Source organism: Triturus cristatus, chromosome 3_2, assembly GCF_964204655.1.
Source record: "Triturus cristatus chromosome 3_2, aTriCri1.1, whole genome shotgun sequence".
NCBI lineage: Eukaryota > Metazoa > Chordata > Amphibia > Caudata > Salamandridae > Triturus > Triturus cristatus.
The window spans coordinates 483,986,215-484,010,053 of NC_140584.1; the positions used below are offsets into that span (position 1 = coordinate 483,986,215).

At 48.5% G+C, this 23,839-nt stretch overlaps 1 protein-coding gene and 1 long non-coding RNA gene across 6 annotated transcripts in view; one reads left to right on the forward strand and one right to left on the reverse strand.

Annotated features, from left to right (window-relative positions):
- The window catches only part of LOC146857571 (uncharacterized), a 318,627-nt gene extending 308,770 nt beyond the window's left edge, over window positions 1-9,857 (forward strand). The window contains exon 3 of the long non-coding RNA XR_014979921.1: window positions 9,583-9,857. This is a non-coding gene — a long non-coding RNA (uncharacterized LOC146857571). The remainder of the gene's footprint in view (window positions 1-9,582) is intronic.
- STK33 (serine/threonine kinase 33) overlaps window positions 1-23,839 on the reverse strand; it is a 1,543,521-nt gene that overhangs the window by 281,562 nt on the left and 1,238,120 nt on the right. The gene's annotated exons all lie outside the window — the stretch shown is intronic.

A 23,839-nucleotide genomic window follows, 5' to 3' on the forward strand; every position in this document is an offset into this window, starting at 1 on the left:
TATGTGTTGTTTCTGTTCTTGCCTTTTAGACTTGTTTTTTATCTATACTTTACTGAAATTGCACTATTCACCTGATTGAGGTAAAAGATCGTGGCTACTTATATATATTTTTACTCTTTAGCTATGCTCCCGATTTTTTATAAATTGGACATTCGGGATTATTATACACCTCGTCTTACCATTTGGGAGTATATACTTATAACTGTATGAATAATACTCTTTGAACTGTAGTTTGCGGGTTGGTAGGCTGTGGTTCTTTCTCTTATGTTGAGGGAATATAATATTACTTTGAATTTGGAATTTATGTAATTTTTTATTGCCCTTATCTAGATATATTTTAGGACAATGGCCAGAATATTGGATAAAATGAATATGCTACTTACCAGTATGCATCTGTTCTTGGCATGTAGGGCTGCTGACATTCATATCTGTGCATAGATCGCCGCCTAGTGTTGGGTCCGGATGTTTGCACGTTGTTGTCCTGGAAGAGTCTTCGAAGTATCCTGAGATAGGTGACTCCTCCCCTGGACCACAGTGCGCATGGGCATCCTCTCCATCCTCAGATTGTTTTTCGCCATTGTGGCAGTGATGGAGTAGATACAGAAAGTGATGACCATGCTATACAGTAATTCTGAGAGCTGCAGCTGCCACAGGCGCCGGGGAGGAGGGTGGGCGATATGAATGTCAGCAGCCCTACATGCCAAGAACAGATGCATACTGGTAAGTAGCATATTCAGTTCGAGGCATGTGGGCTGCTGAATTCATATCTGTGCATAGAATACATAGCAGTACCTCCCATTAGCGGCGGCTACCAGTGCCAGCTGCAGCGGTCTGAAAAAGTTTTTTGAGACCAGCCTGTCCTACAGCTGCCTGCTGTTTTGAGTGTACATCTACACAATAGTGTTTGGTAAATGTATGTATAGTGGACCATGTGGCTGTTCTACATATATCATGTAAAGGAATGTTTCCCAGGAAAGCCATGGAGGCCCCTAACTTACGTGTTGAGTGGGCTCGAGGGGGAATCGTTAATGTGCGTTTAGCCTTTTGATAGCAAATTTGAATACATTTAACGATCCATCTGGCTATACCTGCTTTGGAGATGGCGTTGCCTTTGTGTTGTGGGGAAAAGGCACCGAAAAGTTGTTTTGTCTTCCTAAAGTTTTTAGTTCTGTCTATATAGTACATGAGGGCTCTTTTGACGTCTAGTGTATGGAGTATTCTTTCAGCGACATTTTGTGGATTCTGAAAGAAAACAGGCAGTTCAATCGTTTGATTCATGTGGAACTGCGATATTACTTTAGGCATGAATTTGGGGTTGGTACGTAGTACGACCCTGTTTGTGTGAACCTGTATGAATGGCTCTTGAATGGTTAGTGCCTGGAGTTCACTAACTCTTCTCAACAAAGTGATTGCTACTAGGAAGCTACTTTCCAGGTGAGGAATTGAATCTCACATGAGTGGAGAGGTTCGAAGGGTGGACCCATCAGTCGGGTGAGGACCAAGTTGAGGTTCCACACTGGTGCTGGTGGGTGTCTTGGGGGAATTACTCGTTTAAGTCCCTCCAAGAAGGCTTTGATGGCAGGCACTCTGAATAAAGAGAGGTGCTGCCTGTTCTGGAGATAGGCTGCTATTGCGGTCAAATGGATACGTATTGAGGTGTATGCCAGATTGCATCGATATAGGTGTACGAGGTAACAGATTATGTTTTGAATGGATGCGTCTAGCGGGTTAATGTCATTGTTATTGCAATAAATGACAAACCTCTTCCATTTGGCTGCATAGCAAGCTCTGGTAGTGGGTCTCCTAGCTTCCTTAACGATCTCCATACAGTCAGGTGGCAGGTTTAGGTAGCCAAACTCTAGGACTTCAGGAGCCAGATCGCCAGGTTCAGCTGTTGCGGATATAGGTGCTGAATTTCTCCATGGTTCTGCGTCAAATGCGCGGGTTTGATCCGCAGCCTTTGATGCGGCACCACGGAAAGTTCCAGAAAGGTGGTGTACCATGGCTGGCGTGCCCATGTTGGAGCAACCAGGATGAGTGTCAGTGAGTGTTGTCGCAGTTTGCGTGCCACCAGCGGTATCAACGGCGCTGGGGGAAAAGCGTACGCAAATCTGCCGGACCAGTTCATCCATATCGCATTGCCCTGCGACTGTGGATGTGGGAACCTGGCGGCAAAGCTTTGGCATTTTGCGTTTTCGCTTGTGGCGAATAGGTCTATCTCTGGATGACCCCACTGTTGGAAGTACGGTTGGAGTACTGACGGGTGTAGCTCCCACTCGTGCATCTGGTGGTTGTGTCTGCTGAGCAGATCCGCCATCTGGTTGTCCTTGCCGGGGAGGTGTTCCGCCATGAGGAATATGTTCCTCTGAATGGCCCACTTCCACATGCTCTGAGCCAGATGAGACAACTGTGGAGAGTGCGTTCCTCCCTGCTTCTGTATGTAGTACATGGCAGTCATGTTGTCTGTCCGGATCAACACGACTTTGTTGCACAAGTGTACCTTGAAGGCTTTCATTGCCAGGAAGATTGCCATCAGTTCTAGAAGGTTGATGTGCATCTTCTTTTGTTGTATTGTCCATAGTCCCTGCACTGTGTAATGGAGTACATGAGCTCCCCATCCCTGGAGAGACGCGTCCGCTGTTAGTATGATTTGTGGAACAGGCTCTTGGAACGGTCGGCCTTTGCAAAGGTTTTGTGGATTCCACCAATGCAGAGAGTTGTATGCCCGACCGCTCACCAACACTAGGTCTTTTAGTTGCCCGTGAGCCTGATTCCATTGACGTGCCAAGCACTCCTGAAGCGGGCGCATATGTAGTCTCGCGTGCGGGACTATGAAAATGCGGGAGGCCATCATGCCTATCAACTGCATGAACACTCGCGCAGGAAGGGAGTGTTGGGGTTTGAACTTTGAGATCAGCATTTGCATGCCGTTGATCCTCACTAAATTTGGCTGAGCTGTGGCTGCCAGAGTGTCTATGGTCGCACCTAGGTACTGTTGTACGTGTGCGGGTTGGAGATGTGATTTTGGGTAATTTAGTGAGAATCCCAGACTGTGAAGAAGGTGAATGGTGCGGGACATGTGGCTGGCACATTGCTGGGCTGACTTTGCCTGAACAAGCCAGTCGTCCAGGTAAGGGTAGACGTGAATGTGTTGCCTCCGTAGATGTGCAGCCACAGTTGCTAGGCACTTTGTGAAAACTCTGGGTGCTGTTGTCACGCCGAAGGGAAGAACTTTGAATTGGTAGTGCTGCCCCTGAATAGTGAACCTGAGATATTTTCTGTGTGACGGGTGTATGGGTATGTGGAAATACGCATCTTTGAGGTCTAGCGTGGCTAGGAAGTCTCCCTGTCTGAGCAGCGGGAGAACCTGCTGTAGGGTGAGCATGTGGAAATGCTCTGAGAGAATGTAGTGGTTGAGGGGTCTCAGGTCTAGTATAGGTCTGAGTGACCCGTCCTTTTTTGGTATTAAGAAGTACAGAGAGTACACCCCTGTCCCCTGCTGGTGGACGGGCACGACCTCTATTGCGCCTTTTTGCAGCATACTTAGCACTTCCTGCTGTAATAATGCTAAGTGCTCTGAGGACATAGGACGGTGCTTTGGCGGTATTGTGGGTGGAGTGGAGGTTAATTCGAGGCAGTAACCGTGTTGGATAACATCTTTGACCCACCTGTCCGTGGTGATGGTATTCCACGTGGACAGGAACCGCTGGAGTCTTCCCCCCGACAGGTGTTATGTGGTCGGGGGGAAGGGAGAGGGCGTCACTGTTTGTTCTTGGGGGAGGACCTGGTATTGCCGTAACCGCGTCCTCTGCCCTTTGTGCTGGAGCCACGATATCCACCTCGGGTGTTTTTATCGTAGGTACTTTGTGTGCCCCCTTTATTGTAGGTTTGCTGTGACCCCTGTCCTCTACCCGCTCCTCTATTTCCGGGGCGACGAAAGGAGCCACTACGAAATGTCTGCGTTTGCAGAGCCCCCATTGACTTTGCAGTGTCTGTGTCTTTTTTTATCTTTTCTAGGGTGGTGTCAACCTCTGGTCCAAATAAGTAGTCGGGGTTGACCGGCTGATTGAGGATGTTATTTTGAACCTCAGGTTTGAATCCGGAGATTCGTAACCAGGCGTGTCGTCGTAGCATGACGCTGGTGTTTATTGCTCTCGCAGCTGTGTCGGCGGCATCCAGTGCACACTTAATGGATGCGTTTGTGAGAAGTTGTCCCTCCCTGATGAGGAGCTCCGCTGCCTCTTTGTACTCGTCAGGTAGATGTTGGAGTAGGGTCTCTAACGTGTCATAGTGTGAGCGATCGTAGCGAGCTAGGAGCGCCTGTGTATTGGCAATGCGCCATATGTTTGCCGCCTGGGCTGCAATCCTTTTGCCGGAGGTCTCTAGCACCTTGGACTCTTTGTCCGGGGGAGGAGCATCACCAGTTGTCTGTGAGTGTGCCCGTTTGCGAGCATTAGCAACTACGATGGAGTCCAGAGGCAACTGGCCTCTAATGTACGTAGGGTCCCCAGGTGCTGGCTTGTATTTTTTCTCGATCCTGGGGTTTATTACCCGTGCCCTGGTGGTTTCTTTGAAAAAGTCCTTTGCTGGCTTGAGGACACCTTTCAACATGGGCAGAGTCTTTACAGTCCTCTCTGAGGATGCGAAAGTGTCCACCAAGAAATCGTCCTCGATTGTGTCTGAGTGGAGTTGCACTCCATGATTGGCTGCGGCACGTTCAATGAGGGCGTTGAATGCAGCAGTGTCCTCTGTGGGAGACGTTTTTGCGCCATAAAGCTGCGTGTCCTGTGTATCCATAGCGGCACCTGGGTCTACAGGGTCATCCCAAGCTTGATCAGGGTCCTGCTGGCCTTCAGGGTCCATATCCCTGGGCTAGGTGGTGTCGTCACCCATGTAGTCCTCTATTGCGTCCATGTCGGTGTGCGTCGGAGAGAAGGACTGTGGATCTGGGTAAGAGGTGTGGAGGCGTTCATAAAGAACTGGTTCCGATTCCGCCGGCAGTTTTTGCTTTAGCGGGATCCTGTAAGAGTCCAAAGCCTGCTCGGAAGTGATCTTCCGCTTTCGGAGCATGAGCCTGCCGGTGTCGGCGTCGATGAAGTGGGACGGTGATGTCCCAGTAGGAGAGTGTTCAGTAGATGGGGACCTTGTCTGGGTGACACGTGTTCTGATCTGGAATAGTTTCGGCGCCGTGGATGGCGGCAAACCAAAGGTGATGTTGGTTGGTGCCGAAGGTGCCTTTTGAGCCTTTTTCTGCTCGGAGCCCGACGTGGCCTGGAGGGCTGCCTTTTCTCTGATGCGTTGCAAGGACGCTGCAACTTGTCGCACCTGGAACGCCGACGGTTCTTTGGCGCCGAGTGGTTCTGTAGAGGTAGGTGTGGACTTCTTTGGAGCCACAGGGTCATCGAGTCGAGGAGAGGTAGCAGCTGTCGACGGCGTCGATGATTGGACCGTAGTCGCTGCTTTCGAGGTGGATTGCGATGCAGCGGCCATTTTAACCTTGGTGGTCGGTGCCAATTGTTTCGGTGCCGGGGACGAGGCGCTTTGGCGGTACCGATGGCCTTTCTCTTTGGGCCGGCGCCGACATCGGCTGCAGCGAGTTCGGCACCGAAGTCCCTTTTGGTGCGGTCGGAGCCGACGGTTTTGGCTGGCGTCGAAGGTGTGGTGGTCCTCGAGCCGACCAGTGTTAGTTTCACTTTCGGTTTCTGTTGAACCGGTGCAACGATTGGTTTTGGTTTCGTGGAAGGGAAACCAGTCTTTTTGGGTAATAATGGCTCTCGCTGGATGTCCGAGGCCGGGCCAGAGGGCGGGGCCGAAGAACTGCAGGATTGATCTTGGGTAAGGCCCGAAGGCGATCCCTCGACCAGAACCGTAGACTGACGCACTGGGATATCCTCCGTTTGGACGGGTAGGCCCTGCTCGTCACCAGAGCTACCTTCTTCGGCCCCTAAGGCCTCATCGTAGTCTCCTACCTCATCGTCGGCTTCTTCCCTGTGAAAAAGCTCTTCATCTACGTCTTCCGATCTGGAACCGTGTTCGGAAGCGGGGCTGGAGGGTATGTTTTCCACGCTTTCAACATCTTCGTCCTCGGTGCTGAAGATGTTGGTCGGGGCCGGTGCCGCTTGCTGCGCTTCAAGTCTCGTGGCTCGTCGATTCCGGAGAGTCTTCTTGGATCTGAATCGGGCACAGGCCATACATTTCGATTCGTCGTGATCCGGTGAGAGGCATTTACCGGGTGGACGTCGATATGTGGATATTTCGCGTGGCAAACAGGACACCGCTTGAATGGGGTCCTCGATTCCATCGTCGATGTAGGGTCGATGGTCGGATATAATGGATCCGAAAAAGTTGTTAAAGTCGCTAAACTAGCAAGTAAACTGTCGATACCGATCGGGAACAGTACCGACGAAAACTAAAGGCCTTTTGGCCTGAAAACTAAATTTTCCTAACTTGAGTCAAGATAAGCACATCCGAACCCAATGGCGGAAAAAAACAATCTGAGGATGGAGAGGATGCCCATGCGCACTGTGGTCCAGGGGAGGAGTCACCTATCTCAGGATACTTCGAAGACTCTTCCAGGACAACAACGTGCAAACATCCGGACCCAACACTAGGCGGCGATCTATGCACAGATATGAATTCAGCAGCCCACATGCCTCGAACCGTATGATTCGTATGTTTTTTAGTTAAGACAATTGCCGTTGCACATGGAATGATTCTCTTTGAAAGCATCTAGTCAAAACCAACCGATGACTAGACTATTAAATCTCATATTTAACCTTATAGGCTTAGTATTGATTTACAGATATTGAAAATGAAGTGGCGGGTAATGTCTCCCCTCTGTTTCTTGAGGGGCGTCTCTTATTTTAGGGTAAATAAATATATATATGAACTATAGTCTGATATTGTCTGACCATATAAATACCATCGTTGCTTCCCCTTGTTGTTGTTCTTTTTCTCTATAGACCCATATTATATTGGACCACATACAGCCTTACCTGGTTTGTGGTGAAACTGCTGTCAAAGAAATAGTTCTTGGTGAGTGGATATTATTTGTTTGGTTAGTTGTGTTGAAAAGAAAAAACTAAAAACTGATATTTATCCTCTTTGGGATGAGCCACCTACTAATCTTGAGAACTCTTTAGGTGGATCACACATTGTGATACTTATATGGATTATACAGCCTTATCTCTGTGACCACGTTTTGGGTGTGTGGATCTTCAAGCACCTTCTTTCTCATTTCTCCTGTATTACTTTATAGGTTATAGGTGTGAGATTTGTCACTGGGTGACTTTCTTTGTTATTTGGTTAGTATCTATTTATTCACTTTCATCACATAATTTTAAGACTATAAATTGTAGAAATGTTTAATTTATTGTTTGGATATCCTTTGAGTATTGTATATTTTTGTTGTAGCCCTGAGGAAGTCAGTGGGTGAAAATTCCCAAGATGAAACACGTGTTGGCTACATTTGGTGATGTCATTTATATCAACTCAATCGTTGTGAAATCAACTGTATATCCTTGATTAAGATCAAAAACAAGACGAGAAAATTAAAAGGAGAAAATTCTCACTTGAGAACACCTTGGATATGGACATTTTTATTGTACTGATCTTACCTATGAATTTCTATTGGTGTTTTGCTCTGGAACAACAACTTGTTTAAGGTTTGAAATTGTGTTTGCTCAAGTGCATATGTAGGGTGGTCTCCTGATGCATAACACCAGTCGTTAACCACCACCAAGTTGGCATCCCAGTAGTAGGCTCGCACATCTGGGAGGACTATTCCTCCATTACACTGATTTCTCTGAAGTGTTTTCAGTGTTACACTTGGGTGGTCACTGTCCCATACTAACTCCGGAATTCGGTATCTATTTTTGCAAATATTTAATCGGGTATACTGTGATAGGTGTTTTGCAGAGAGTATAATAGCCTCGGCAGAGTGATCATTTTGTACATGGCGGCCATCCCCAACAGCATGAGGCGCAGCCCTCTCCAGCATTTCACATTCCTGTGGAAATCGGTCAGTACTCTACGGATATTACGATTCAGGCTATTTTCTTTATTTTGGGTTACATATATACCCAGATACTGAAAACCATTGTCAACTCAATGGAGACAATGTAGAAGCATGAGGTCCCCCTAGTCATACCCGGTCACGTCCAAGCAGGATTTGTCCCAGTTGATCGTGTGCCCATTATGTGCCCTGTATCTTTCACATACCCAAAATACTTTGGGTGCTGATTCCGTGGGGCGCGTGAGATATAGTAGGATGTTGTCCGCGTATAGCGAGATATGCATGTCATCAGTCTCCCCTATCTTCCTATGGAAGCCAGTTATACCAGGATGGGCCCGGATTCTACAGGCTAGAGGTTCCAGCACCAGGGCAAATAAGAGGGGGGCAGGGGGCAACCGTGCCTTGTCCCTCTTTCTATGGAGAAGTCTGGCGATGTCACGCCATTCACCCAGACGTTTGCCATTGGGTCTCGGTATAGCAGCCTTACCAAAGTTATAAACCGGGGTCCAAACCGTTCTAGGACATGCATCATATAGGGCCAATGTACCACATCAAAGACTTTTTCAGCATCCAGTGCAAGGAATATGTGCGGGTCTGCTCTTAGCTTAACTGTTTCTAAACAGTTGTAGAGACAACAGAGTTTATGCCTTGTCAACCTTTTGCAGCATTCATTTTTCAAGCTTTAATCAATGTTCCCCTGCAAACGCTGCCCGCCATAGGTGCGCACGAGTATTCATGTTTTTAAGGATTATTCCATTATCCCCCGCACCCTTTACCTACCATAGATGCACATCAGCATTCATTAAAAAAAAATGATTTCATTTTCCCCTGCACCCCCTGCCTGCCATAGGTGCATACCAGCATTCATTTTTCCATTATAGCCTGCACCATCTGCCTGCCATGGGTGCACACCAGAATTCATGTTTTAAGTGTTATTCCATTATCCCCTGCTCCCCCTGCCTGCCATAGGTGCACACCAGCATTAATTTATTCCATTATAGCCTGCAACATCTGTCTGCCAGAGGTGCACACCATCATTCAAGTTTTAAGGAGTATTCCATTATCCCCTGCACCCCTTGCCTGCCATTGGTGCACACCAGCATTCATTTACTTCATTATAGAATGCACCCTCTGCCTGCCATAGGTGCACACCAGTATTCATATTTCTAAGGATTATTACATTTTCCCCTGCACCCTGCCTGCCATAGGAACACACGAGTATTCATATTTCTAAGGATTATTACATTTTCCCCTGTGCCTGCCACAGATGGACACCTGCATCTTTTTTGAAGGATTATTCAATTTTCCCCTGCACCCCCTGCCTGTCTTAGGCGCACACCAGCATTGATATTTTAAGGATTATATCTGTTGTATTTACCCATTCACCCCTGCCTCCCACAGGTGTTTCATATGTCTTGGATACACAAAAAGTAAACTTTTAAATCTGTATGTTATTGAAATATTATGTTATTTGAATGGGATGGATACACTATTGTTAATTAAATTATATTGTCTGTATGTGTATGCAAACTGCAAATGCCAAGTTTCACTGAATGTTTTTATTGCAGGTTTCCTTTTAGGTGCACAAGAGACACCGCCCACAGTACTGACAGCAGAAGAATGGCACTAGGTGACAGTTGTGTGTGATTTCACAGAAAAACTATTTAATGGAATATAATTACTGAGAAACCATTTCATCTAAAAGGTTTAACAGAACTGCTCAGGGTGAATGCCATTTACCATTTCATAGAAGCCAATTCATACAATGTCTTTTTGTCCATAATTGGCTTCTGCATATGTGATTTTATGGAGTTGATTAAATTGCTTCAGGTCTTATCCTCAGAAAAATGTTTGTCAAATGTATTTATTTCAATCAGTTACACAGGGGGAAATTATTTTGGATTCACATCTTTTACATCGTCAAATAAGTAATTGGGATGCTTTTATTTCGCGGAACCCTCACCACCCCTAAACTCCAACCATCTCTGCTCCCTAAAATTGCCTCCCCAAGCCTAAACTACACCTATTCCTGACCACTAAGCTCCACCGAACCCTGAATCCTAAAAGCTTTTTCTAACCCTCACCTCCACCCATTTCTGAACCCTAAAACACCCTCACCACATCTAAACTCCACCTATCTCGGACCTCGAAACTCAACCCACGCATTAACCCTTAAAGTCCTTTCTATGTCTAAACTCTACTCGTCTCTTAACCTAAAACCCTCACTACCCCAAAACTCCACCCATTCCTGAACCCTAAAAAACCCTTGTTATGCCTAAACCCCACCATTCCCTTACCCATTATAATCCCACATCACCCCAAAACCCGAGTCATCCCAGAACCCTGAAAATACCTCACCACCCCTGAAACCACAGATTCACGGCCCCCTAAAACTCCTCACCACCCCTAAACACCCCTATCCCTGAACCCTAAAAATCCTTTTGACATATTAACTCCACCCATCCCTGAACCTTTAAATCCCGACACCACCCTAAACTCCACCCATTCCCGAACACTAAAAACTCTTAAGCACCCCAAACCTCTATCCATCACTGAAACTTAAAAACAATCACCAATCTTAAACTCCACCTATCCATTAAACCTAAAAACCATCAATACCCCTACGGAGCATCCTTTACCTCTAAACTCCACTCATCCACGAACCCTAAAAAACACTCAACACCTTAAACTCCACCCATGCCTCACACCTAAACAAAACCCTCATCGCCCCTAAACACCACTCATCAATTAACCCAAAAACCCCTCACTACCCCGTGTCTTCACCCAAGTGTGTGATTTCACAATGTTTCTTTAACATCATCTTTCCTTAAAAATATTTCTTTTAATATTTGAATTAATTTATTTTTCCTTAAATAACAAGTTACTTACCTTTGGTAATGCGTTATCTGGTAGAGACTCTATCTAGCTGCAGATTCCTCAGCGTTTAATTTCCCAGGCGTCAGGCTGGATCCGGAAATGTTTTCTCAAGCGATACCCCTTGGGCGTGCTGTAGGGTGGCTCCATTCGGCTCCGCTAAACGTCGTCGGCATTATTAGCATCGGTTGTGATTTCGCAATCACCTATATAGGTGCCACCCAGGAGCGTGGACGTCGGTACTTTTCATTTTCTTCATGCCAGAAGGGTGGAGGCATAAAGTAACAGACATAAATGTGTTCAAAACTAGGACCCTGAAAAGAGGAGTAACCCTAGTCCTAACAAAATCAGTCTGCAAAGCGGGGAGGAATGGGTGGGCTTGTAAGGAATCTGCAGTTTAATAGAGTCTCTACCAGATAATGCGTTACCGAAGGTAAGTATCTTCGTCATCTGACAGAGACTTCTAGCTGCATATTCCTTATCTTTGAATTAGATAAATGGGTTGCGGACCAATACTTTACACTAGGAAGTCCTGCAAGACCGAACAAGCAAAATGCCCATCTCTGCGGGCCACACTGTCCAAGCAGAAGCGCTTGACAAAGGTGTGCAAACATGCCGACGTTGCTGCCTGACAAATGACCAGGACTGGGACAACCGAGCCAAGGCCGTAATCGCAGGCTTTCCCCTGGTGGAATGCACCCTTAGTCCCTCAAGGGGCTGCTTCTTAATCAGATCTTAATGCAGAGAACGACCCAGCAAGAGATGGTTCTTTTCCTGCTTTGCCTGCCCCTTCTTAGCTCTCACGTACCCCACAAAGAGTTGGTCGTCCATCCAGAACTCTTTTGTGCGGTCAAGGTACACCGACAACGCTCTTTTTGGGTCCAGGCAGAGGAGATGCTCCTCTTCCTTAGAGGGATGTGGGGGAGCAAAGAAGGTGGGCAACAGATAGGCTGACCCAAATCGAATGGTGTCACCACCTTCGGCAAGAATGACGTACAGGTGCGGAACACCACTTTGTCTAAAAAAAGACATCATGTAGGAGGCGTAGAAGATAGTGCATGCAGCTGACTCACCCTCTGGGCAGATGTTATCGCCCCTAGAAAGGCTGTCTTGATGGTAAGCAGTCGGAGGGGACAGTGTGTAAAGGCTCCAATGGAGCATACATAAGATAACGGAGGACAAAATTAAGGTCCCACAGCAGCATAACAAAGGGCGTGGCCGGAAACAAGTGAGCCAACCTCTTCAAAACCTATTTATAATCGAAGACCTGAAGAGAGAGGGTTGGTCTGGCAGCCGCAAAAAAGCAGATAAAGCAGAAAGATAACCCTTGAGAGTACCCAAAGCAGAGCCCTGTTGGACAACGGCAAGAATGAATAGAAGAACAGTGGAAAGAGAAGCAGAAAGAGGGTCAATAGACGTTTCTGTAGAGTAAAATATACATTTCTGCCAACCGAAGGCGTATACTGGCTTAGTGAAGGGCCGCCTGGCTGTCAAAATAACGTTTGCATACTTCAGGAGGAAGGTCAAAAGTCATCAACCGCCACCGCTCAATCTCCACGTATGGAGACACAGAGTTGATAGGTTCAGTTGAAAGGCCCTCCCCTGCTGCTGCGACAGAAGATCCTCCCGAAGTGACAGCCTGATAGGAGGATCGATGCTCATTTTTAGAAGCTGTGTTTACCAGGCTCTCCTCGCCCAGTACGGAGCCACAAGAATGACTTGGGCCCGGTCATTTCTCATCTTCTTCAGAACCCTGGGCAGGGGTGGTATGGGCGGGAAGGCGTACAGCAGGCCTGAGCTTTGGAGGCGAACAGATTCAAGCAAGGATCTCCCCAGTGCTGAAAAAAACCTTGCGCCACCCCCGATTGGAGATGCCATTCATGATCCGCTATGCATCGACGGCTGAGTTTGTCCACCCTGGCGGTGGTGTTGTCCGTGAACACCTGCACTAACTTACCCTTGAAAGAGGGAAGAAATGCCTTGAATGCCAATTGAATCGTTCAAAGCTCCAACAAATTGATGTGTCCCTAACTCCGCCGGAGACCAGTGTCCCCTGATCTCCACCTCTCCATGATGGCTGCCCTATCCCAGAAGTGACACATCTGTAATGACTGAGATCTAGTTGGGAAAGAGAGGGGTCTGCCGTTGACCCAATCGCGGTTCGTCAACCATCATTGCAGATCTCCTGCAAGATCTGACCACGTCAGGGAGATTTCTCTTATGCTGTGTCCACTGGATCTTCAGGTCTCGCCCGCATACACCACCTGGCATGCTTTACCAACAGGATGCAGGAAGCCATGAGGCCCAACAGCCTAAGAGTCAGTCTCACCAAAATCCAGGATAGAGGCTGAAACATCGGAATCATAACCTGAATATCCTGGACTCGCTGATCGGGAGGATAGACCCGAAACTGCACATTGTCCAGAACAGCCCCGATGAAAGGGAGCGTCTGAGAAGGAGTCAGGTGTGACTTTGGCACGTTTATAGAGAACCCTAGCAAATGTAGGAGGTTTGCTGTAGTCTGAAGGTGGGAGACGACACCCTGGCACGGGGATGCCTTCAACAGCCAGCCGAGGAACACTGACACCTCATACCTGTGGAGATGAGCTGCGAACACCGCCATCACCTTGGTGAACACCCGAGGGGCACTGGTGAGGCCGAAGTGGAGCACAGTAAACTGAAGGTGCTCACAGCCTACCTTGAACCACAGGTAACACCTGTGGCCCAGCAGGATGGGGATGTGAAAATACGCATCCCTACATGTGCAATGCTACCATCCAGTCTTCTTGGTCTAGGGAAGGCAAGACCTGAGCTAGAGTGAGAATCTTGAACTTCTCCTTCTTGAGGAAGAGATTGACTGTCCAAAAATATAAAATAGTTTGCAATCCTTTGTTCTTTTTCAGAATCAGAAAATAGCAGGAATAACAGCATCTGCCTACTTCTTAATCCGCGATCCTCTTTATAGCTCCCTTGGCCAAGAGAGCAGTAACTTCCACTTGGAGTAGTTTTAAATGATCCTCCGCCAGCCGTTCTTGATTTGGCAGAATGGGACGAGAATAAGAAAGGAAAGGCAGAGAATAGCCCACCTGAATGACCTGCAAGACCCACTTGTCCAATGTTATGGACCTTCAGTGGGGGAGATGATGATGGATTCTCCCACCAACTGGATTGATGTGGTCTTGCAGAGTCAGACTAGGAGTGCTTGGAGCCGAGGGCAGGGTGGCCAAAGTCTTCTGGCTTCCATTCCTTGGTCACTATGAACTGCGTCCACGTCTGTGCAAGACGGAGGTTCGGATAGAGCTGACGTGGCTGGAAACCCAATCCTTTGCCACAAAAGAGGCGGAAGCTAGACTGGAAACGAGGCGTAGAAGAGAGGCCCAAGGATCTGGCCATACCTCGAGAGTCCTTGAACCTCGCTAGGGCAGAGTCTGCCTTCTCCCCAAAAAGTCACGATCCATCAAATGGCATGTCAATCAAATTTGCCTGGACATCGCCCGAGAAGCCAGTCGTCTTAAGCCAGGCGTGGTGATTCAAGTCCACTGTCGAAGTAATCGCTCTGCCCAGCGAATTAGTCGTGGCAAGGCCACACCTTATGGTGAGTTTTGCCGCATCTCTCCAGTCCTTAACCACCTGAGAGAGCACAGCCAGGGCCTCCTCCTGGACTTGTGGCAACACTTGCGCAACCGTCTCCCAAAGGGAGTGGGAAAAACGGCCCTATAAGCATGCGGAATTCACTGAACACAATGCCAGGCTGGAGGAAGAAAACATTTTCTTCCCAAGTGAATCCATCCTCTTGGTTTCCCAATCCGGAGGGGAGGAAGGAAATGCAACCTGGGATGTAGAAGCTTGTAACCCCAAGCTTTCAGGGTTGGGTTGTTGGCTGAGGAACTTTGGGTCGCCCAGAGTTGGGTGATGGCAACATGCAATTGTCCTATTCACAGGAGCCCCCGTGCTAGGCTTGGAGTACTTGCCTAAAAGGACATCAGGGAGTGCCTCATTGAAGGGCAAAAGGGGTTCAGAGGTGAAAGCCCCAGGCTGAAGCACTTCAGTCAGGAGATTTGTCCTGACCTGCATGGAGGGTAACTCTAGTCTGAGGATCTCAGCTTCCCCCTTGACCACCATGGCATAAGATGCCCCCTCCTCAGTAGCCACAGTTGGCATAGAGAGCATGCCAGTATCTGGGGAAGTAACCAATCCACTGGCCTCCACAAGTTCCCCATACCAGTCCATCTGCTGTGCAGAAACATCCTGGTGTTTCAAAGGGTCCATAGACCCCTCCAATTCCTCTCCCAAGCCTAAAACATCTTCAAAGTGTTCAGGCGAAAACATAGAACCCCTGGGTTCAATCGACGTCGTAATCGGTGTCGAGCGACGCCGTTCCAACTCCATGTCGTCAGGAATAAGGATGGGGCTGCCACGGCCGGTGGGCACCGAAGCCATTGACCTTGGCTCCAACGCCAGGGGAGGTTGTGATGGCATTACCGGTGTCGTCCCGGATCGGATTCCTGAGGCCCTACCGGTGCAGTGGGTGGAGCCGATAGTGTTGAATCCAATGGGGCCCCAGGGCTTAACAGAGGAGTTGGCCCACTCAAAAACGCGGCCAGTGGCCTAATAAAATTATTTTATTTGAGCGGGGGTTGCTCCGGCTCCTGTAAAGGGAGGGAGGCAAGAAGTCGACCCTGACTCCGACTCTTCAGAACCGTGCCTAGAGCTTCAGTGCTCCCTACCTCGTTCGTCGACGGGCGACAGTCGAGGCAAAGATGAAGTCCGCTTGGACTTTTCTTCTGCTTGTGCCTCTTCCCCCAGTGTCCTGAAGACCTCACGCCAGACGAAGAGGACATGGGGCTCCTGGAGCGGTCCCGTGACCTACTCTTCTTCGATCCGCAGAGTTTTCCTGGATGGTGTCGAATGCTGAGCCGCAAGGAGCTTCATAGCCCGCTCTCGCAAGGCCTTCGGAGGTATAGCCTGACAGTCCGAGCATGACTTTGAATCGTGGTCGCGATCGAGACACCAGAGGCAGACGAGGTGGGGGTCGGTAACCGACATCATGCGGTGACAGGCACCACATGGATTAAACCCTGTCTTCCTCGAAGACATCCTCGAACACCATGTTGGAAAATATTTCGAAGTCGAAAAAAGGCCTGTCAAAAAGCAACAGAGAGGTAGCTCTTGCTGGATTGGTGCTTAATTGGCACGGAAAGAAAAGAACAGACATCCGCATGTCTGTGTGGCGCCTATATAGGTGACCGCGACATAACAACCGATGCTAACGACGCCAACGATGTTACGTGGAGCCGAATGGAGCCCCCCAACGGCGCGTGGTAAACATCGTTTACAATGATTCTGGAACACCGCATACCATTACAATGCGTTTGTTACAACGACCATGTTGTGACTACGCATGCCAATAATCCGCAAGTCGGAACAACGACTTGCTCTAGGGGTCAGAATGTGCTGGATTTAAAATCCATCACCTTCCCAACTGTTGCATAGACTGGAGTTGGAATTGTAAATTATACTATTTCAACATCCAGCACCCCCCCTAGAGCAAGTCGTTGTTCCAACTTGCGTAGTAATGGCATGTGTTTTTACAACGCGGTCGTTGTAATGAACACATTGTAACGGCATGCGTTACAAAAGCATGCAAGACAACGTGGCATATTCCAGTGCGTGAATGGGGTATTGCTTGAGCAACAGTTTCCAGTTCCAGCCTGACGTCGGGGAAATTCAAAGGTAAGGAATCTGCAGCTAGAAGTGTCTATCTGATACTGTATTTCCTTAAAATTGTTTTTCCATGATTTGGCTTCCTCCAATGTGGTTTCTCAGTTTGCATATTCCATTAATTCACATATATCACTAAGTGACACCACCTGAGTCCTCCTCTGCTTCCACTTGTGCAGCTAAGTGCCAACTGCCAGAACTAATAATTTGAAGATGGCCCCAAAGAAAGGTGTTCCTGCCAAGAGAGTGGCCAGTAAGGAAGAGGAGAAGGAGATTGCCACCACCTGCATGCCACCCTCCACCTTTTTCAGAAAACCATGTGTGCCTGCTGCACCCTCATCCGTGCATCAAAAAGCTGGGAGTAGCACTCCTGCATCAACTCCACAACTCCAACCTAAGCCCATGCCGATGTCTCTCAGCGAGGCAGCCACTGCAGTCATGACGACGAGCAGTGAGCCTGAATTAGATTAGAACAGTAGGTAGAGTTTCCTGCTGAGCAAGATGTAGCTCTTGAATCATTGGCTTTAGGATCTTAAGCAGGAAAAAGAAAAGTCACTCCACCATCTTCTCCAAGTGCCTTTCTGATGATATGAACATGAACTGAACCCCGGCCGAGTCCGAAACCATTTGCGAAAGACAAGGAAAAAGGAAAGTTCCTGAAAGCCTTGGAATTATGGAAGGTGATAGTGATGAGGACGAGCCAGTGATTATTGGTATGGAGGGCGGCTCAATCAATGAATCAATCAGGGTTGGTAAAGCGCAACTACTAACCTGTGAGGGTCTCAAGGTAATGGGAGGTAGAGGGGGCGGCTCTGTTCAGTGCTGGGGTCATCCAAAGGGTTGCACAACGGTACAACGCAGGTAATCACTTTGGATGCCTGTACCACGTATTTTTTAGCGTGCATGTTTTTACCACGAATATGCATTTACAACTCATGCCAATACCACGCATTGTTTGTAGATTTAGACACCCGACCCCCACAACTTACCTTAAATGCGTGGTATTGGCATGTGTTGTAAATGCATATTTGCTGTGAAAACATGCGTGCCAAAAAATGCGGGGTAGAGTCGCAGCGAGGTAAACACCTAGTTGTAAAGGCTATTTTCCACCCGAAGAGGCAGGTCTTGAGATCCTTTCTGAACTAGGGCAATGTGGGAGATTACCGGAGGGGGAGGTCGTTCCAGGATTTGGCTGGGTGGTAGGAGAAGGACTTTCCTCCTGTTCTGGTCTTGTTGATATTTGTGACAGTGGCCAGAGAGAGCTCGGCTGATCGTAAGTATCTTTTGGGTGCATGGAAGGAGAGGTGGTTGTTCAGGTATGTGGGTCCAGTGTTGTGAAGGGCCATGCATGCGTGGGTGAGGAGTTTGAAGGTTATTCTTCTTTCGACTGGGAGCCAGTGGAGATTGCAGAGGTGTAGGGTGATATGACTTCAATGGGGGATGTTGAGGATCAGTGTGGCTGCGACGTACTGGACAGTCTGGAGTTTGCAAAGGAGTTTCTTGTTGATTCCGACGTAGAGAGCATTGCCGTAGGCCAGTCTACTGCTGATGAGTGCGCGCATGACAGTTTTTCTGGATTCGGATGGGATGCATCTGCACGTCTTTTGGAGCATGTTGAAGCAGGTCAAGGATACGGCATTGATCTGGTGGTTCATTGAGAGCGATGAGTCTAGTATGATGCCGAGGTTTTGTGCGTGGTCCATCGGGGAGGGGGGATTTCCGAGGGCGGGGAGCCACCAGGAGTCAACCCATGCAGAGGGGGTGTCACCAAGGATGAGGACCTCTGTTTTTTTGGAGCAGAGTTTCAGGAAGCTGTTCTTCATACAGGTGGAGATGGCTTTCATCCCTTCTTGGAAGTTGTGTTTGGTGATGTTGGGTTCGTTGGAGAGGGAGAGGATCAGCTGGGTGTCGTCAGCGTAGGAGACAATGTTGAGCCCTGACAATGGTTATAAGGGGGCCATGTAGATGCTGAAGAAGGTAGGGCTGAGGGAGGAGCCCTGTGGTACTCCACAGTTGGTCTCTGTCGCTTCTGAGAGGTAGGGGGGGAGCTGACCAGCTAAGTTCTGCTGGTGAGGAAGGAGCATATCCAGTTGAGGGCCTTGCCGAGGATGCAGACGTCGTGGCTAGGGTGCGGTGGGAGATGGAGTCAAAAGCAGCCGAGAAGTCCAGGAGGATGAGGGCTGCCATTTCGCCCTGGTTGAGGAGGGAGCGGATGTTGTCGGTGGCGGCGAGTAGGGCTGTCTCGGTGCTGTGGTTGCTATGGAATCTGGATTGGGAGATGTCCAGGACGTTGTTAGCTTTGATGAAGTTTGCTAGCTGGGTGTTGACGACCTTTTCCATGACCTTGGCTGCGAATGGAAGCACCGAGATGGGCCTAAAGTTCTTGAGGTTCGTTGGGTCTGCCGAGGGTTTCTTCAAGAGGGGGTGTACTTCAGCATGTTTCCAGTCATCGGGGAAAGTGGCAGTCTCGAAGGAGCAGTTGATCATCCGACGTAGTTCGGGTGCGATGGCAGAGGCGGCTCTGTGGAAGATGTGGTGAGGGCAGGGGTCGGAGGGTGCTCTGGAGTGAATGCTTTTCATGGTCTTCAAGGTGTTTTCTGTCGTGAGCGGGGTCCATTGGAGCAGGGTCTGTTGGGTGGGGTCGCATGGAGGGGAAGCTGGAGCGGTGATGAAATCTGGTTGTCGAAGTTGTCGTAGATCATCTTAATCTTATGGTGGAGGAAGATACAGAGTCGGATGCAGAGGTCTTGAGAGGGTGGGATATCTGATGTTTCACTGCAAGGTTTGGCGAATTCCTTGATGATGGAGAACAGCTCTTTGGTGTTGTGAGCGTTGGTGAGGATTCTGTCTTGGTGGGATTTCTTCCTTGTGGAAATGATGAGCTGGTTGTGTGTGTGGTGGTGGCTGCTTTGTAAGCAGCACGTGTTTCCAGGGTTTTGCTGTTTCTCCATGTCTTTTCGGGTCGTCTGCAGGAGCGTGTGGATTCTTGCAGTGCAGGGGTGAACCAGCCTGCTTTCTTGATGTGTCTTATGGTGGCTTTCTTGAAGGGGCAAGTGTGTTGACGCAGTTCGTGATCCAGCGACGGAGGTTGCATGCTGCAGTGTTTGCATCTGGCATAGTTAGTGGTGGGGTGCTGACGAGGGCGGAGGTGAACTGGTCTTCAGTGACTTTGTTCCAGCTTCTGCTGGGGAGGTGGTGGGTGTGCTTGTGTATGATGGGTTTTTTGAAGGATAAGTGGATGCAGTGGTGATCTATCCATAGGAGTTCCATGGTGTGGCTGTAGGAGACGCGGTTTCCTTTGGTGAAGTCTGGGTCAAGTATGCGTCCCGCAGTGTGCGTGGGGACGGTGACTGGTTGTTTTAGTCCTATGTTGGCGAGGTTCTCTCGGATGGAGGTGGTGTTTGAGTTGTTGTGGTTGTAAAGGTGGAAGTTAAGGTCTCCAAGTAGGATGCAGTCTGTGGAGGCGAGGGCGTGGGGTGCGATGAGGTCGGTGATGGTGTTAGTAACGGGAGCGCGGGGGCCGAGCGGCCTGTAGATGAGGGTTCTGCAGAGAGTCGTTTTGGGGTTGGTCTGGATCTGGAAGTGGAGGTGCTCCATAAGGGTCGTTGTGCCGTCCGGGGCGGTGGTCATGCGGAGGGTGCTTTTGTGAACGACGCCGATGCCTCCTCCTGGACGGATGGTGCGGTCCTTGCCCAAGATCTTGTATCCATCAAGAACGACGGTGGCGATTGCAGGTGCTGAGTTGGCATTGGTCCAAGTCTCCGTGAAGAAGGTGACGTCAGGCGAGTATGTGTTGAGGAGGTCGCAGATTTTTATGGCATTCTTGTGTAGGAATGCAGTGGAGTGGTTTGTGAGTGGTGATATCCGGTAGGATGAGGGTGCTACTGGGGTACAGAGGTGGGTGAAGGTGCGGCGGCAGTGTAGACAAGAGAGAGGGCCTTGGGTGCTGTTCAGCGTCGAGAGCTGGCAGTTGTTATAGTGTCCAGGGTTGAGATCGTGGAGGGTGCTGGAGTTGTAGTGTAGGCGAGCCAAAGGACCAGGGCCCCTGGTGCTGGTTGTGGACGGACACAGACTGGCTTGCCTTTGGCGCGCTGGCGGCAGCCATTAAGCAGGGATCAGGGGAGGGCGGTCAGCGGGAGGCAGGATCAGGAAGGACACACTGGAGGGGCCTCGGGGGCAGCAGCAGCAGCTGGGGGAAAACACTGGAAAAAATTAAGAAAAAGGGAAAGAAAGAGAAGGAAAGGAAAGAGAAAAAGAGGGCACAGAGGAAAGAGGCAAGAAAAAGGAAAGGAGAGAGAAAAAGAGGGCACACAGGAAAGAGACAAGAGAGGCAGAGTCAGAAGAGCAGAGTGTCCTCCCACTGGACCACCAGGGATGAGGCACGGGCAGGAGCCCGTGAGTGGAGGAGGGCCTCGAAAACCCTGCAACAGTGAGCTCAGGGGCAGCACTCAATGGTGCAGCTGCGCTCAGGGAGAGTTGTCACACAGATCAGCTCAGAGGATACAGAGACAGAGATGGCCCCTCCTATTCAAGCTGCTCAGTGGGATGTAGCACTGGGTCCACCACCACCATCACCTGCTTCCATATTTGTACGACCTGCATCCACCACTACCTCAGGCTAAGTATGCACTGCAGGGAGGAAAACAACACACCCACCTACCTCCAATTCTTTTGGCAATGGCAGTGTCACACTAAAAACGTTCTCAGTCCCAGTTTGGGACTTTTTGTTATGATTAACAAGCAGGAGTATTACATTCCAATATGCTCCATTTGCCACAAGAGTGTTCATCGAGGTAAGCCAGATTCACACTATGGTGGAGGACACCCGTCCAATATGAAAAAACATCATGCAATCTGTTGGGAGGAGCACCTTAAAAGGGTAGCTACTGGTAGTAGTGATGGGAGAGGGGAAGCAGCTTCGACAGGGTGATAGAAGGAGGTGAGGAGGAAGAATAGAATGACAGCTTTACACAAAGCAGCCCTGTCCCCTGTAGTGTGCGAGCATCACCTGCATCAGCAACCTCCACATGGCACTAGACACCACCACATAGAGCAATTCCCCCACGACGCCCATTGAGCCTACTACCTCCTGGTTCTCTCCGGAAATCGCCTGTGTCAGTGGCATCACAAAAGAAAACGTATCCAAGCTACTAATACGAGCATGTTTATCCAGGAGCTGGCCCTACGAACGCAACCAGCCAATGGCACGTTTGCACAACGGGAAGCTGGCTAAAATTTTAGCGCTGAACCGCCTCCCTTTGTATTTTGTGGAAGGAGTGGGATTTTTAGAATTTGTGGCGGCCATCTGCCTGAAATGGAAAGTTCCCAACTGGATCTATTTTGACAGAATTATTGTTCCAGTGCTCCATTGTGATGTGCTGTAATTGTTTGGCCAAGCTATGCAGCACAGTGCTGTTCAGACTATCCACCTGACGGCAAAAATATGGGCCAGTCGTCAAGCAACTGATGTGTATCACTGCACACTGGATCTCTTTTGTGGGGGTTAGGAAGCAACTATCTGCCAATCTCATCACTGAAGAACCTTTTAAGGGCCTTCTGTAACAGTAGCAATGTTTGCCATGGAGAAATCCCATATAGCTGCAAACATCTTGGAAGACGTTAATAGTAAGGTGTTTGAATGGCTTCGACCATGAGGTTTCAGAATCTGATTTGTTGCCACAGACATTGGCAGTATTATAGTCAAGGCCATGGATATTTCAGGGTTCTATGTTTGGCGCACTGCATCAACCTGATTCTGGAGGACTTTCTAACAAAAGAAGACCTAATCAGCAACATAATGGCCACCTCCAGAAGAATCTGCACTAATTTTTGTAAAGCCCGGAAGCAGTTGAGGACCGTTCAGTGTTTTAATAGAGCACAGATTAAAGCCCTCATATAGGAGGTGCCAACATGTTAGAACTCGACCTACTGCATGTTGCAACATCTGTTTGAGCAGTACAGACTGATCACTGACTATGGGAAAAGCATGATAATGAAGATGAACAAATGGAGGCAAGTCAAATGCCTGACACAAATGCTACTTCCTTTTGAGGTTTTCACATGGTAAGTCAGCAAGGAGGAAGTACAATGAGCCAAGCAATCCTATTGTTGCATCTGCTACAGTACCACTTTAAAAAGGTGACACAAAGAAGAATATGAGTTGGTGCAAAGCTTAATCCTTTGCTTGGCTGTTAATACAAGGCTGCGAAATGAGATCGTGCCTTCCAAAGGGTACATCTGTGCCACAATACTTGATCCATGGTTCAAAAAAATACTGCCCACTTTCATTTCTTTTTCAGAAGGGGATGTTTCACAATACAAGACCAAGCGAGAGACCTGGAAAAAGAGCATCTGGAAGTTAGAGGCCAGGCCACAAGTTTTGGTGTGAAACTTTCAACCTCCTGAGATGGTTGTGCTGTTGTCTCACAGCAGCCAACACCAACACCAAAAACACGCATTTGTAATGCAATCGGTCTTGCCTTTGGGATCTTACATGTATTTAGCTATGCAGCACATTAGCCTGGGTGCTGAAACATCTACTGTTCTTTAACATACAGGGAAAGTAAGCATGAAACTGTGTGACACGCCGGGTATGAGAAGACATGGAGAGAAATATTGCCAGTTTTTAATATAAAATCAGAGCCTTCAGTGTTGTTATCACCATACAAGATTTGAAAAAAATATTATTGTTAACGGGTGCTTGTGGAAGGCAATTTCTATGCCTGGAATCTAGAGAATGCTAAAGTGAATCTGGTATTTTACTGACCTCTGCTGGTCGTTTTCTGTTAAAGAAAGTTAAATAGAGGTAGTTGCCAGAAAAATTTAAAAAAGAAAGTCCCTCAGCAGAAAGCAATTCTGGTATTTTACTGACCTCTACTGGTCCTTTTCTATGAAGACAGCAAAATAGAGGCAGTTGAACAGAAAAAAAAGTCCCTAAGCGGAAGCAAACAAGTCCTAGGGCTGATCACCAGAGCCCGCAAAGTACATACACATATAAGTATGTACTAATATATAAGTATATACTAAAGTATTTACAAGAGGTCTCGAATGCTCGACCAAACAAAGGAATCGGACTCATCCTCTGCAATGGCTTGGTTACAAGTGGCAAAGCTTAAGTCAAGTGCAGAGGCAAAGGCAACAGCACCAATTACTAGTCAGAGAATGGTCCAAGGCTTTCAGGATGACCCAAAAGAGGTCTACCTGGATCAAAACCCATTGGTCTATTGGTAT